The following is a 16,921-nucleotide window of genomic DNA, read 5'->3' on the forward strand; positions in this document are numbered from 1 at the left end:
ATGTGCTCACGCTCGGGGTTCGGGGCGTGACATCCCCGTTTAAGTGGTATCAGAGTATGATCTGTGTATGGAGTAATAAGGTGCGACGAGTCATGGGATAGTTAGTAGGAAATGCTTTTAATATGCTGATGCATGTGGTTGATAGCTGTTTGGTAATGTGTTTGTGGGGTCACTCAAATTCTAACCTGATATTGGAATCGAAAAACAGGTGTCTATAAAGAGCCTATAGGATGAGTGACCAGGAGTGGAGAACTCCTTGGAAGAGGTCGATAGGACCTGTATCTTGGGGTAGGATGCTAACAAGAGTTGGTACCCGAGGTAGGGCGCAGGCTTAGACTAGCGCGAGTGTGAGAGTACGGCCGTAAGTTGGTACCGTGAGTGTAGCAACTCCGAATGATCCTAGGTTCATCGGGATTGTTTAGGCGCCAAAGTCTTTGGGAAGTATTTTGGGTTCGTAAGCTTAGGATCGAGCCGCTGCTGTTGCCGTTGTTTCTACTGCTGCCAGTGTTGTGACCGCTGTTGTTGTTGCGCATGTTGAGGCCTAATATGGAGTTGTGATCGAGGATCAAGCCGTCATATCTAAGTCAAGGTTCAGATTTAGTAGAGATGGAAATCAGTTGAGGAAGGAGTCTATGATCGTAGAAAAGTATTCCATTCCGTCCATCTGGAAAAGTGGGATGGTTAGGTCAGCCAGGAATCAAATTGGAGTGTGTTATGCTGACAGAAGTTGACATGGATCAGCCCAGTGTCCTGGTAAGACGGGTGCTTGTTATGTGTGTGACCATCAGAGTTACCTGGCCAAAAACAGTCTTGGAAAGCCGATGGGTCAGATCGAAAGGAGTGTACCATAGAACGCATCGTGGATTTTTAGAACAGGCCTTCAGTACAAGAAAGAGCGCATGCTGTTACCTGACAGTAGGTAGGGGACTCACTGATTGCGTGTCAAGTTTATGGAAAGGAGGCTTGAGTCAGCCCGGTGTCAGAGTAAAAAGGGAGCATGTTTTGAATGTGGCCAGCATGGCCGTCATGTTAGGAACTGTCCGTGTAAATTCAGGAGTGTAAGCACCGTTACTACAGATAGGACGCCACTAGGATGGCTAGAGGAGCTTGAAGGGATCGACCATGCATCAATCAGAAGAAGAATGTTTCTGAGATGTTTTTATCAGAGTAGTGCAGCAGAATTTTCGGTGAGGGTTATAGGATTTCTGGATTGGTAATAAAGTAATAGAAATATGAATCTCTGACTATAGTTGTACCTGATGGGTTTGCTTATGTATGACTTAGAAGTCATTTATGAAAAGGTTTGGCTCGAGGAGCTTTCTGCTGTTATGAATCGTGGCAGTGAAATAATTCAGTTTGTTCAGTTAGCGTATGAAAGTTTGAATTACTGAAAGTTGAAGAGGAACTTCAATCCTTGTTATTCGTCACTGTAGATGACCTGGTTATAGTTATTGGTTACTGAATCTACATGGCAACTGAAGTGGGTGCGTCAGTTGAGGGGCCGAATATGGAGATCATAATCATGGTACATGAGTTTTCTAAGTTATTTTCTAGAGAATTGTCAGGTTTGTAGTTAGAAAGAGAAATAGAGTTCGTGATTAAATTGGCACCCGGAATAGAGCCAGTCCCTAAGGCTCCTTACCGGATGGTGTTACTCGAGTTAAAAGAACTGAAGGTGCAGATACAGGAATTGTTGAAGAGGGGATTCATACATTCCAATGCATAACCTTAGGGAGCACCAGTTCTGTTCATGAAGGAGAAATGTGGTTCGTTGTGGTTGTACATCGATATTTTTTCAAGATTGACTTGAGGTCAGGGTATCATCAGTTGAGGATCAGGAAGAAAGACATACCAAAGTTAAGACCTCGCACTTGATACGGCAGTTATGAGTTCATCGTAATACCGTGTGGTTTGATGGACACATTAGTTGTTTGTTTGGGTCTGATGAGCAGAATGTTTAAGGGTACTTGAATCAGTTGTGATCGTGCTCATTGAAGTTATCCTGGTGTATTCAAAGAGTGCGGAGGAGCACGAGAGACATTTGGGGATGGTACTTTAGACCTCGAGTGCTTTTGGATTTTACGATAAGCCTAACAGATGCGAGTTTTGGATGACTCGTGTTGTGTTCCTAGGTTATGTGATTTCAGGAGAAGGAATCTTCGTAGACCTTGTCCGAGATTAAAGCAGTGGATAGTTGGCCAATATTGACTGTAGTGATAGAGATTATAAATTTCTGAGGATTAGCAGGATATTACAAAAGTTTTATGGAAGGCTTTTCAGTGTTAGCGTTACAGGTGATTCGACTACTGAGGAAGTAAGAAAAGTTTGTGTGGACAGATGAGTGCGAGCATAGTTTTCAAGAGCTTAAGCAGAAGCTGACTACCGCACCTATGCTGACTATTTCATATGATCCTGGAAGTTATGAGATATGCAGTTATGCGTCGTTTCAAGGATTGGGTTGTGTTTTGATACGGCATGATGGGGTTATCGCATGCGCGTCCCATCAGTTAAGACCTCAGGACTTGAAAATGAGACAGCATCGCTGGATGGAATTCATTAAGGATTATGACTATGATATTTCGTATCACTCTGGAAAGGTGAGCAAAGTTACAAATGCACTGAGTTGAGAGTCCTTAAATGCACAGTTGGTACTCAAGGATTGGTGTCATTAGAAAGATCAAGACGTGCCTTAAGACTTTCTAGGAGACATCGAGTTTGATTAAGGTCAATTTATGTTCAAACGATGCCAATTGTAAAAGTACGCACATTGGTGATGGACATGGCAAAACATGATGCATGAAGATAGGCTTGCTAAACCATCTAAATGATGCATGAAAATTGTGACACTCCAATCTCACTTGGAATGTTACCTCTTATGCTGTTAAAATCTATGTAAAGCATGTGCAAGCTCGACATGTTACCGATGGTTCGGGGAATCGTTCTGATCTAGTTGTCAGCACCGAGATAGAGCTCCTGTAGCTTTTGCAAGTCGTCTTTGTCTTGAGGAATGCTTCCCTGAAAACGATTGAATGACAATGACAACACGAGAAGTTCTTTGCATTGGGTTAGCGCCTCCAGTAGCATGCCAATGAATTGGTTATCAGACAGCAAAAGCTTTTGAATGTTAGGCCAACAATAGCAAAGATAAGAGGGAAGACTTCCATAGAGATTATTATACATCACCATAACACTCACGAGCGATCTATTGTAAAGTGTTGGAGGAATTGAACTTGTGAGATTCTTCATGACCATACCAATGACCTGCAATGCGGATATGTTGCCCAAGAAGCTGTTGATTGGAGTACGAATTCTTTTAGGCAGGGTAAACGACTAATTTTTATCAGAATTGTGCCATAGAAACTGTTGCAAAGATCAAGAGAAGCGAGGAAAGAGATTGCCCACATAAGGAGACAGTCTTCCCTGGAGACCCACGTAGGAGAGGTCTAAAGCCACGACTCTCTGCCTGCAGTTGCTGCAAACAATGCCAATCCATTCACAAAAGTTTGCTTCCGCTGCCTTTGATCATGTTCGTCGGGTCAACATCCATCGCCGATTTGAAGTGGAGGAGAGCATCTTGATCAACGAAGTTCCTGGAATAAATGGCGGGCTGAAACATCTAATAGGAAAGCTAACAGAAGATCAATAAATGGTAAAAAGATTAACTTCACCGTAAGGAACAGTCTCTCTTTTGATCGCATTAATGGCTACTGAGCAAGGTAGGACCTATTCTCGGTATTCACACCAAAACCTAGCCAACGATATCATACGACAAACCACATGATCCCGAACTCAGAGATATCATACGTCTGAATATTTGTTTTGAGCGTCGAAGTTATCATAAGACGTGATCCGGTAAGGGGCTGATCTTGACTTTAGGGATGATCCTACCTCATTAAAGAATGCCGTTCGCAATTTCCCACAACCAAACAATCATGCCTACCAAGCCATTTGAGTTGAGACCTTCCCTAGAGGTGAGCTTAGAGAAACCCTAGTAAATCATCATGTCTAACTCCGTAGATGGCCCGTGCGAGGGTCCCAAATGGAACTTTAACTGAGGCTCCCATGCTCGAATGGGAATGATTGTGACAACGAAGAATTATTACGCATTTCAACTACAGTAAGTTATTTCTAAACTTTTAAACATATTTTAGAATTTTATATACAACGCATGATGTACTGCCCTCTATTCATGCCTACCAAGCCATTTGAGTTGAGACCTTCCCTAGAGGTGAGCTTAGAGAAACCTAGTAAATCATCATGTCTAACTCCGTAGATGGCCCGTGCGAGGGTCCCAAATGGAACTTTAACTGAGGCTCCCATGCTCGAATGGGAATGATTGTGACAACGAAGAATTATTACGCATTTCAACTACAGTAAGTTATTTCTAAACTTTTAAACATATTTTAGAATTTTATATACAACGCATGATGTACTGCCCTCTATTCATAAAGTTTTGAAAGGGACAGAAAATGGTTGAACATTGACTAATGTTTTTTATTTTAAAACTTGCATTTTTTTAGATTTGACTTTTATTCAATGTTATTCACCTTAAATATTTTGAGTTATACATATTGACACTGAATCTATTTAGAGTCGTGTAAAGATTTTTTAGTTGAAAGAAAATAGATTTTCGTTACCCTTTCAAAAAAAGAGAAAAACCATGTATGTCTTTTTATATTACATTATTGTTAGGTTGTGATCAATAATGACGGCCATTGCTAACTCATATTTTTATAATTGCATTTATCTTTTTGTAATAGTTATTAGTGATAAACATGCACGATTTAGCAATCTATGCATTTGAGTTCGAATAGGGATAACATATTAATCAAGGAAAAGAACAAAAATGATAAAACAGTATATTATGAAGGCAAAGTGAAAATGGGATTTTTGCAAATATGTAGAAATGAAACGGTAAATAGCATAGACTGAAAAAAAAAAAACCAAAATGCCCAAAAAAAAAAACACTATCTGAGTGAGTCTCATGATTTAGGGCGGAGGAATGATGGAATTATAAGGTAAAAAGAAAAAGGGAAAAACAGAACAAAATCACATGAAGAAAAATTAAAATCAAATGGTTAATAGAAAATATGAAAAACCATACCTTCCGTTTTTCTTTAGTACTGTACTACTTTTCTTCCTCCATTATTTTGAAAATATCAGTTTGTATCTTGCATATTGCGTCTAGACATCACTTTGTACATTCACATTGTTATTTTTATAGTCTTATTTAAAAATAAAAAAATAAAATAAAAAAGACATTTCCTTTCCGAAAATTTTCTCGTCAAATCCTAAATTTTCCATACCCACTGAAACCCCTTCTCCTAAAAGTAAAAATTAGTGCAAATCAAAACCTCCCAAACCCCAAATTCCGTCACTACCTTGGACTGCCATTGAAAACCTTTAGCCATCGCCCACACTATTTCTAGCATTGTCGGCCCCCATCCTCAAAACAAAACTCCCTCTCCACCACCCCCCCGGGGTTCCAAAACAAAACTCTCTCTACACACGCTCCTTGATTGCCTGGTCGCAGTAATGGCTCGCTAAGGTCATGAATTACCATGGACAACCTCAATCAATGTCATCCACAGCCTTATCACAGCTCAATCTTGATTGCAGGTTGTTAATTGCTAAGGATAACCATGGCCTGCGACCTCAATTTGAGGTTAGGGATCACAAGGTCATGCATGGCTTAAAAGGAGGCCAGAGCCTGATTGCCATAGTGGCTTGCTAAGGTCACATATTGCCATGACAACCTCAATCAAGGTAATTCATAGTCTTGTCACAGCTGAATCTCGATTGTATATCGTTAATTACCATGAATGGCCTTGGTCTGCTACCTAAATTTGAGGTTAGGGGTCACGAGGTCATTCATGGTTTAAAAGGAGGCCAACAACCTCGGATCAAGGTCAATGTTGTTGTGACACAACTTAGGTCAAAGTCTTTTGAGAGAGAGAGAGAGAGAGAGAGAGAGGCACAATTGAACACAGAGGGATGAGGAGAGGCGAGCGTTAACGAAGTGGGAGAGGCACAATTGAACACAGAGGGATGAGGGAGAGGCGGGCGTTAACGAAGGGAGAGGGGGTCAATGGTTGTGGTGAGGAAGTGGGTCAATGGTGGCAGATAACGATGGGTAGTGGAGAGGTGAGGATTGTGCATAATGGACATTGAGGGAAATTCTTCACGCCAGGATAATTTCTGGTAATTTGATTAGCATAGTATCTCTTGTTCGAGTTCTCTCTGCTGCAAACTTCTAAGCTTTGCTCAAATATGGGTTATTACACGCATTTGTCCACATGAATGAAAATGTTGAAATATACGTGGTATTCAATATATCACCAAAAAAAAAAAAAAAGAGGAATTGAATTAACGTTAGAAATTAGAAATTATTGATTTTGTAATGACAATCTAGATAAAAGAAGCCAAAGTCTGAGCAGTTTTGTGGGAAACACATTCCCACCGTATCTGGGGCCTTTGAAAGCCCAAACAAAAAGAATGCGCCCATAGTCCAAAACCAGATTTCATCAAGGTTAATTGGGCTTTCCGTAAACCAATCTTAGTACATGTATGTGAAATGGACGTGCAATGAACGTATAAATCCGATGTGCGTATATTCAAATAGTCAAAACATAAGATACATATCTACAATTCATCTCATTGGATTTCAACCTTAAAAATTATCCAAAAAATATCATTCCCTCCCAAGCCTTCTCACTAAAATGTAAATTGTCATAGATGTTACAATATAGTGGACAATATTGTAATTTAAATATAAATTAATTTACAAACTAGTCGCAAAAAGATCCCATATTTTAATTTGATGCAAGTTTCTCTGTTTTTTCAACAATTCAAGGGCATGGTATGGAGACCTGGCATCCCGGCCTACAAAATACCCTACAAGTCTCATAAATTAGTTAAGTTCAAATATCTACTACTGTAAGAGTAGTTTACACTTAGTGGGATATGAGCGCATGAATTCCAATTTCTGAATTGAAAATCTTCAAAGCCCCAATCAATTCTTTCAACTTGGAGGATCGATTTCTCTAATGCAAAACCAATTCAATAAGCATTCTCGCTCTGGCCAATTAAAACCATTTTTCCTATTTATTTTCACATGCATAGGTATGCGTGCTTATGCTCTTTTGTTACTTTGCGCGAGAAAGAGTTGAAGGAATTCATGTGATTAGGTTAGGTACGCATGGACATTGGAATAGACATTATTATGTGTGAGGCAGAAGTATATATGGTCATGCGAATCCGTTTTAATGAGCAGATTAATGAACTTATATAATGTGCATAAACTAGAGTGCGAGTAACTGTGCTTGAAAATCCCATTTTTGAAAGACTGCTGTTGCTCAAGTAATTAATATGGGATCTTGTCGCGACCTATTTTTTTTCGGGGTGTGAACCACCTAGGGTTTGGCTAATGGATTGTTAAGCCTAGACTTAACTCGGGCTCCCAAGCCCATACTAATTCGCGACTTAGGTTCAAGTTTATAACATGCAATTGATTTTCAATTAGGAGTCGCCACTAATCTATTTTTGGTGGGTCGATTAGAAACCCAAGTAAAGTAATGGGAGATTTACTTTACTCCTACGAACCAGAGATTATGGGTACGGGGACTTAGTTACACTAGATTTCTCTAATGCCCTTTCGGTGCCTTTATCTTTTATTTTGAAAAAATTGTTTGGCAAGCAACTTGAATTGATTTTAATTCCTTAACATGTGAGGTGACCATGCAGGTGCGCAAACCACCAATTTAACACTCAAGAAAACAAATGAATAAATTGCAGGACATACCTCATAACAACGAAAGCATCTACGTTGTTAGTTTAGAATTCACATCAGCAGTCCTAAATATGATTTCTAATTAACACGCAATTTTTGTTTTTTTTCACTTAATTAATGAAAATCATGCAATATGCAATGCATGCCACTAATTTAACATGAAATGATATGACATGTCAACATGACTTAGCTATATGACCTAAGCAATATGACATAACTAAGCATGTAGTCTATCCTAAGCATGAGATGATTTATTCTAAATAATTTTTTATTTTCCATGAGATTCGAAATTAAAGAAATGCAACATTTAAATATGCAATCTAAATTAATCTAATGACTTAATTCTAATGACGGGCAATTTCTAATTAAATGCACCTAACAAAAATCACTAAATGACGTGCATTGTATGAAACTAATTCTATATGACGTGCACATGATTTTTATTTTCCTAATAAGCATGCAATCTATTTAGGAGAAATTATCTAAACCTACAATTGATAAACATGCAACCCTAACATGCAATGACGTGCAAAGAATGCCTTAATTCAACATGATATATGCATGATGATTTTTTGTGTTTTTTTATTAATTTCGAAATTAAAATTTTCACATGCAATTCAAATAATGATAAAAACTAACATCCTAAATGAATGTGCTTTTTCTTTTGGTTTTCTTTTCCATGATTTAAAATAAAATTCTTATTTTAAATATAAAAGATAATAACCAAACCTAATCTTAATTCAACATTTTTTGGATTTTTTTTTATTTAAAACTCGAGATAAGATTGCAATTTTAACCCTAAATCAGCAAATCTAATCCTAACTCAAATATTTTTTGGATTTTTCTTTTATGAAAATAAGTCGACTCAACCAACAGCGAATCAAATAAGATAAGATTGATATCTAAAAATTCACGAACCATATCTCGCGCATGAGATCGGGTTGGCCAATTTTAAATTAAATCGCAAATCAAATCTCGGGCTTGAGATTGGATTATCGATTTTTATAAGGGATTGCGAGTCGGATTTCGGGCGCGAAAATCGGACTGTCAATCCCTAGCTTGAGGGGCACTTTCATATTGGGATCTCAATCACATATTTAAAGAGAACAATTTCACTAAAAGAATAAAATAAAAAGGAAAGAAAAAGAAAACAGTAAGTAAATAAATAAATAAAAACTACCTAATTTCCCTTTTCCTTCCAAGCTTCGTGTTCGTGGCAAGTCACCAAAGCGAGAGGATCGGAGGTCCGGCAGGGAAACTCCGGCAAAGGCGGTGGGCTGTGTGGTGGGTGGGTCAAAGGAAGTCACGGTGGTCGGAGCTCGGCGAAGGACTCGGTGGCTGGTGGACACGGCTGCGGTGGCTGGTCACAGTGCTTCTGGCCGGCGTCGCTCGGGACCGGGAGCAAGCTTGGAACGGCGTGCGGGGCGGAGACCGACTCGGCGGAGGGGCGCTACGGGCGTCGTGGGTCGTCGCAAAGACTTGGGTGGCGCAGCGGCCGCCGGGATCGCAAGATCGGGACGGTGGGCCACGAGCGGAGGACTCCGAGTCGCGGCACGGCGAGCAACTCAAGTGTTAGTACTTGGGCAGCAAGAGCGTCGGATCGCTAGGCCTCGGGGCAACAAAGACGGCGTCGGGCTGGGCGTCGGGCGGAGGCGAGCAAGGACGCCGGGACTACGGGTGCTGCAGATTGGCGATGGTAAGGCGAAGCAAAGGCGGCCGGGTCGCGATTGCTTTGCGAGGGTCTCAAATCCGTCGGCGTCGGGCTTCACGGACGGCGAGCAAGGCGAGATCTGGCTGGGCAATCGCGGGCGAGTGGCGGAGCGGGGCGGGAGCGGCGTCGGCGGGGAGAGTCGCGGACGGCGGGGTGGCGTCGCGGGTTGCTCGCGAAGGAGGCGCACCCGAGGCTCGGCGTCATGGTGGCGCGGGTCGTCGGGGCTCGTGGACGAAGACCGGCGGCTACGTCGGTGTGGGGAAGGCGGCTCGGCTGTAGCACGGCTCGGGCCGCTCGCGGAGGGTGGAGCGTCGGGGCTTGGGCGGTCACCGATTTGCCGGTGACGGATGCGATGGTCAGCCGCCGGCGCGGTGAGGCGGAGGCTTAGTAGGCTGGGCGTCGGAGATGGAGCAAGCAATGCGGGTCAGCAAACTTGGGGAGACGATGAACAGTAGGGGTCAAATCTATGACATCCCGAAATTCGGCCTGTTTCGATAAAATGAAATGTGCATTTCGTCGACGTGCCTATGGTCCTTTTTCTCGAGCGATCACTCACGAGTTAGCTAACCTATTGGGTGAAGCCGTTAAGGGATATAACCGCGGTAAAATCCCTAAAGCTACCTAATTGGTTGGATTGGACTAAAATCGCGTCCGGTCAATTTTAATCATGAAATTTAATTCGGTTTGGGAATCGAATATTCGGACGTGTCATTCATTTTAGGACCGTCTCATCGTCTATCAATTTATTGCAAAAAGTCCGAAATTTCAAGAAAGAAATTATCGGAGGAAAAATCGAAGACAGGAAGAAAATAAAGAGGGAATGAGAAAAGGAAATACTAGAAATAAGAAAATTGGGTTTTCTTATTAAAGTATTATTTTCTTTCCCTTTTCTTTTCTCTTTTTCTCTCTCTCTCTCTCTCTCCTCTCCCCTCCCCTTCGTGCGCAGCCCTCCCCACCGCCGAATGCCCCTTGCCAAATTGAAATTGGCTTCTCTTCTCTCTCTCTCTTCCTTTTACTTTTGACCAGTCAAATCCTCTTATCTCTTCTCTCTCTTATCCCTTCTTCTCTCTCTCTCTCTTCTCCCCACTCTCCCTCGTAGCCGACTTCTTCTTCTTCCTTCTTCTTTGTGCGAACCAGAAGCTGAAGAAGACAAAAGCAGCAGCCACTGTCGTTTGAAGACAGGAGCAGCTCCGCCGCTCACCGCCCGCCTCCGCTTCTCCCTCGCCCCCTCAGCTGTCGTCGCCACCCCCTTCTCCTCTTCTCTGTTTCATGCGATGACCAGCAGAGACAAAAGCGGAAGCAGCCGCGGACGTCGCCTGAAGACTAGCCGCCGTTGCCGCCGCACCGGAGCCGGACCACCCGCGCGTCCGTTGCTCGCCGCCATCCTGCCGTCCACGCGCGTCCCCGCGTCCATCGCTTGCTACCGTCCCTGCCGTGCGACCCAGTTTATGTTCGGCCTCTGTTCAGCCACCGTGAGTGGCTGAGCAGGTCGCCGGAGCCGCCGTGCAACCTCGTCGGACCGCCGCCTATCTTCTCGACCTCTTGCCGCCCCCAACCCTCTCTCTTTCTCTCTGTTTTGCAGCTGATCCAGCAAACCCACGAAATGGGTTTCCAGCGGCTTTAGGCCCGCTTTTGGGCCGTTTCCGGGCCCCGGATCCGTGAGTCGCTTTGGGAAGAATCGTTCCTTGCGTCGCCGCCGTCGGATTGATCCGATTTGCGCGCGATTTGGTGAGTAATCTCACTAATCCTGGATTAGTTTGCTAATTATGCTTAAGGTTGGTTTAGTTTTAATTAATTATGTTTAGGTTGTTAGATTTAAATAAATTAGCAATTATTAGTCAATTGTGATGTGATTTAGATAAATTGATTGTGCAATTAACAAGTAGACGTGGTCTACTAATAATTGGAAGTGCCTCGGGATTTTTCCCGACCCTTAGTGGGCTCCAAATTAGACTTTTCGGGCCTAAGTGGAATTTTTAGTATTTAAATATTAATTTTCGGAATTAAATTAAATAATTATTTATTTTCCGAAAATTCAACTGAGATGGCTCGGGACCGGAAAATTATGCTGATGACCGTGGTGAAGTCCGTTTATTTAATCGGGCTTTTTTTTGAGCTAAATTGAATTTTTAATATTAATTATTTAATTTTCGAAATTAATAAATAAATTAATTATTTTTCGGAAATTAAGAAATTGATGGCGGACGACCGAAATCTCGTGCTGATCGTCGTGGCGCAGTCCGTTTATTTATTTGAGCTCCACGTTGTATGGAATTGAATAAATTGTGATATTTTAGGTATTCACCCTAAATTGATTGGAATTGATTGAGATTGAATTGTTGATTGGTAAATGGCCAAGTATGTTTATTCAGCATTTATAGTGCTTTGTTGAGTTGTAAAGTGAGTAGAATGACGAGAGTGAATCGGAAGTACTGGGATTGAACCAATCGGACACGGTGTATGGACCTACGTGGTTCGGTGATTGGGACATCAGCTGGTGAAAACGGCGCCTTAAAGAACGCACGTATCGGTCTAGTACATACATTATTATGGACCTACGTGGTTCGGTGATTGGGACATCACTAGCTAAAACGGCGCCTTAAAAACGCACGTATCGGTCTAGTACATACATTATTATGGACCTACGTGGTTCGGTGATTGGGATATCCTGGCCCAAAAACGGCGCCTTAAAACGCACGTATCGGTCTAGTACTCATATTGTTATAGGCATGTATGGTTCGGTGACTAAGGGTGTCTTTGGGTAAAACGGCGCCTTAAGAACGCATACACTTGTCTATTAAATACATTGTTATAGGCATGTGTGGTTCGGTGATTATGGAACTCACCTTTGGCAAAACGGCGCCTTAAGAACGCACACAATTGTCTATTGAGTACGGGGTTATAGGCATGCGTGGTTCGGTGATAAGGGCATCAACGCGAAACGGCGCCTTAAAGAACGCACGCAATTGTCTATTGATCAAATCATTGTAGGCATGTGTGGTTCGGTGATTTGGGATATCACTTTGGCGAAAACGGCGCCTTAAAAGAACGCACACAGGTTGTCTAGTGGATACGTCACCTTGGCGAAGTTGACGCCCGAGAGCATTGATGTGGCTCTGTGACCGAGTACTCGATGAAAGAATATATGGTGTGGAATCAATGACCTAGAATGGTAAGGTCGACATGTAATCGACTAGGTCAATTGATCCTTGCTTTGATTTGATGTTGTGAATTGATTGATTTGAATGGAAATGACCGTGAGTGGTCTTGTTGGCATATAATCGACTAGGTCGATTTGATCGATGCTTCGATCGGTGATATGATTGCTTGGGTGCTTATTATGAATTGTACTAACTTACGGGTGGGATGCGAGGCCAAGGTAAGTCTTACGCCTGTGCGTGTTTAGGCGCCTATAGTATAATAGTTTACTAATCGGGTTTAGTGGGGTAGAACTCGGTTGAGACGTAGTCTCATCTCGGTTGGGGAAAATCATTTCGGGACCCCTTTGAAGAGGCTGAGAAGGAGGAATCCGAGAAGGAGGACTCGGAGGCGAATCTTAAGGGAGAAGGATTTTGGAGGAAGAAGGCAATCCTGAGAGGGGCCTTGAGTACGGCCCAGTTTGTCTAAGTTTTGTCTTCTTTTGAGATCTCCATTTTGATATGAATAGTTTTGAAGTGGTTTGTGTTTTGTATAAAAGTTTGGTTATAAATTTCAATATGAAAAATATGGCCCTACTTTTCTATCCCATCGTTTTTATTGTCACGGGATTTTAAGCTTCCGCATGTGCTTAAAAATTGAAAGGGTCGGCGATACGTTGTCTGGGATATCGCATTATACAATCGACCAAATAGAAGGATGTGCACGTGCCGAGGATCGGGCGTGACAAAATCAACCCCCCTTTTTCTGCCTTTCCGCTTCTCCTCTGTCTCTTTTCCTTCTTGTCAGACCCCTTTCGCTGCTTTTTTCTTTTGGGTGTTCACTTTTCTTTTCCTTTTTTTTGATTTCCAAAACCCCTCTCCCCAAGCAAAAACTGAACGCCGCCCTTTATAGAGCAAGAGCAAATCAATCCGTTCTACCGACGAAGATTTCGTATATTGACTCAGCGATTAAAGATAATCTCAAATTTTTTGTGCTTCATTATCCAACTCTAAAATCTTCCAAAATCTCTATCCGCAACAAAATATTTTAGATTATTTCTCATCCTCTTTAACATTCCCAACGATTTTACCACCAAAAGACTAAAGATAAGATTGCAATATGATTTCTTTAAATATCAAAAACCACCGTAATATCGCATCAAATCTCAATTTTCTACGAGATAATTTTCAATAAAAACATGGGCTTGGGCCAACTTGCTCGCTTTGTGGGCTTAGTCAACTAATTTGAATCCATCCGCACCGATCCAATAGATAAAATGCAAAATTAAAAACAAATGCACCTAAATCTATATGCTATGCAATTAATATTTTTTTTATGGGTTAAAATTAATCCCTAATTTCTTAATGCGACAAATGACTAAACAGGTAACCAAAATTTAGGTGTCAACAGATCTCATTATTTATCTACTGTTTGTGACTTTTTTTAGCATTGCAAGTTTGAGACCATATTAAACAAATTAAAGATTCATGAATCACCTTGCATATTATAATATAGTTCAAATACAATTAATGTTATTTTCCAAATTAACAGTTGTTACCTTCCAAAGTCCGAGAGCATAAAAACTCTCTCACCTTCGCCCTCACAAGGTGGCTGCTCCATAAACCCTAAACCCTCTCATTTCATCTACTACCCCCTAATCTTCACAGACTTATCAAATCATTTCAGCCTTCTCAGCTTTCTCTCTCTAGATGCTGAGTGCTTTCTCATCGGCCTTTGGAACTCTCCCAATTTTACATCAATCGACACACAGCCTCTCTCGTAGAGCTTGCTTCCAATGGAGGAGGATGATGATATTAGAGTTTACTTAAGTTTCAGTCGGCAATGGATGGAGTGGTTTCTAGGTATAAATTAAAGGAATGCTGTCTCACTCTCTTGGGAGACTGTTCTCAAATCCTACCGTGAATTTCCAAGCCTTTGTAAATACAATGAAAAGAGCCTGGAGAAATGAAGATGTAGTTTCTGCGGGTTGTGTTCTGGCCTTTTTGCATTTATGTTTAAAACTGAAGGAGACAAAAACAGGGTTTTAGAATCTGGTCCATGGTCTTTCGCGGATCACCTCGTGTTGCTTAAATCGTGGGAACCCAATGCACCTCCTCATCATTGATATAACATGTTTTTTTTCCCCGGTTCAACCCTGACACAGAGCAACGATTTTGCTGCATTCGAGGAGCAAGATGTACTTAGAAGGGAGGTTAGCAATAAGGATTGGTGTCCAACAAATTTAGGAGTAAAATAATATTTTAATTTATCTTATTATTATGTTTTATTCTCTCTCTTTTTTTCCTTTCTCTTCATTTCCCATTACACGAGTCATTGACTTTTTAACGACTAACCATGAAGGTCAGGATTGTTATAGTGTGACGCGGACAGGAGAAGAAGGATCGGATCTCTCCACAGCATTAACAACATATATACGTCAAAGAACCGTATCCATAACAAGTATCAACACTCTCTCCGCTCATCTTGCACTTGGCCTTGTTTACTGATGATGCTTTTCTTTCCGTTACTCGTCTTCCAATCGAGTTATTCGGAAAGGAGCACCGTTGCTCGACAAAGGCCAAGTGGAAGATGAGCAGAGAGAAAGAGCGTGTCGATACTTGTCATGGATACAATTGTTTGACACATGTATATTTTGTTAATGCCGGTAGAGAGATCCAATCCTTTTGCTCCTCTCCGTGTCAAAAGCAAAAATAATCCCGACATTAATATTCAGTTTTTCAAAAAGTCAATGACTCATGGACTGGAAACTAAGAGAAAAGGGGAAAAAGAAGAAGAAAAACAAATATATGAGAAGTCGAAATGAGCCGTCCAATTGATTTGCTGTTAACGGGATAAATTAAAAATGCGATTCATAAATTTAGAGGACACCAATCCTTATTACTAACCTACCTTCCAAGAACATCTTATTTGGATGAGACCTCAAGTGTAGCAAAATTGTTGCTTTGCGTTAGGGTTGGACCCGGTGAAAATGAATATATATTACTTCCTGCTTTGAGCAAATTGCTTTCGCAGAAGTTGTTAGTAGCCCAGTACAGCTCTTAATATGATATCATTCGGTGGTCAATTGAAGGAGAGCTTTTTCACTAGTGTTTGATGCCTTCTAAGCAAGCAAATGACAACGACTGAAAGTATAGCTGATATAGTTGGCACCATAATGTATAGTAACTAGAGCTGCTTATCCTTTGATGATTTCTTTCCATTTACTTTGCACAGTGGGGCTTGAAAAATTGCATTTTACAAAGTGCTTCATTCCCAATGAATGAGAGAATCGACATATTTCCAAAGGGTCCACCAGTAGGAATCTCTCCCGATATCTTATTAAAGGACAAGTTCAATTTTTTCAGATATGTAAGTCCTTCTGAGGACTTGGGTATCATTTGTTGTAGGAGAGGTTGAGGAAAACCTATCCTCTGAGGTTACTGATCAATTGCGGTGTCAATCCTTGAAATGAATTCCTTAACAAGTCAAAGAGAAGGACGGGTCTTTAACTTCTTGATTAAACTCGGTATGGCGCCTTTAAGTCAATCCAAGAAAGATCAATGCTTTCTATAGCTGTCATTTTCCCCATCTGATCTGGTAGTCCTCCATAGAAAGAATTGTGATAGATTGATTAATATGAGTTCTTGAAGGCTTCACAGATTGACCATTTGTTTCCAATGCAATTCAAGATAGATACCAATATCCTATTTTGCTGGAGCAGCAACTCTCCAAAACTGGTCAAGTTGCATATCTCATTAGGGATCAGTCCCTCGATATGGTTGTTATCATGGTACGGCCTTTATAGGCTTTTTAGTCCCCCAATAGATGATGGGATGTTGCTGTTTATATCTTTATCGCTCAACTATAGAAAGTCAAGCTCATCAAGAAACCCATTTGGTTGGGAATGTGACCGACATTTGGGAGCGACTAGAATTCGTAGGGAACTTGAGAAGTTATTGAGAGATTTCGGTATGGAACCACGAAGCCAGTTTTCTTCCGGAAACAAGGTCTGCAGGGACTGGTAATTAGTTAAAGCAGCGATAAATCCGAGCTCTGAACCATAAGTCTCTCCTGTTAGCTGATAGACTGAACTGCGAAGTATATGAGGTTCTTTAAGCTGCCCAAAGCCATTTGACTAGAGCTCCCCCGGACGAATGTGGTAAGGTTTTGTGATAACCGGGAAGAGTCCGCATGTTGCTTCGACTATAAGAATTGCTTCACCATTTCAACTATTAGAAGGTATTTTTATAATCCTAACTCTGTCTTATAAATTTATATACAAT

Source organism: Eucalyptus grandis, chromosome 3, assembly GCF_016545825.1.
Source record: "Eucalyptus grandis isolate ANBG69807.140 chromosome 3, ASM1654582v1, whole genome shotgun sequence".
Classification (NCBI taxonomy): Eukaryota; Viridiplantae; Streptophyta; class Magnoliopsida; order Myrtales; family Myrtaceae; genus Eucalyptus; species Eucalyptus grandis.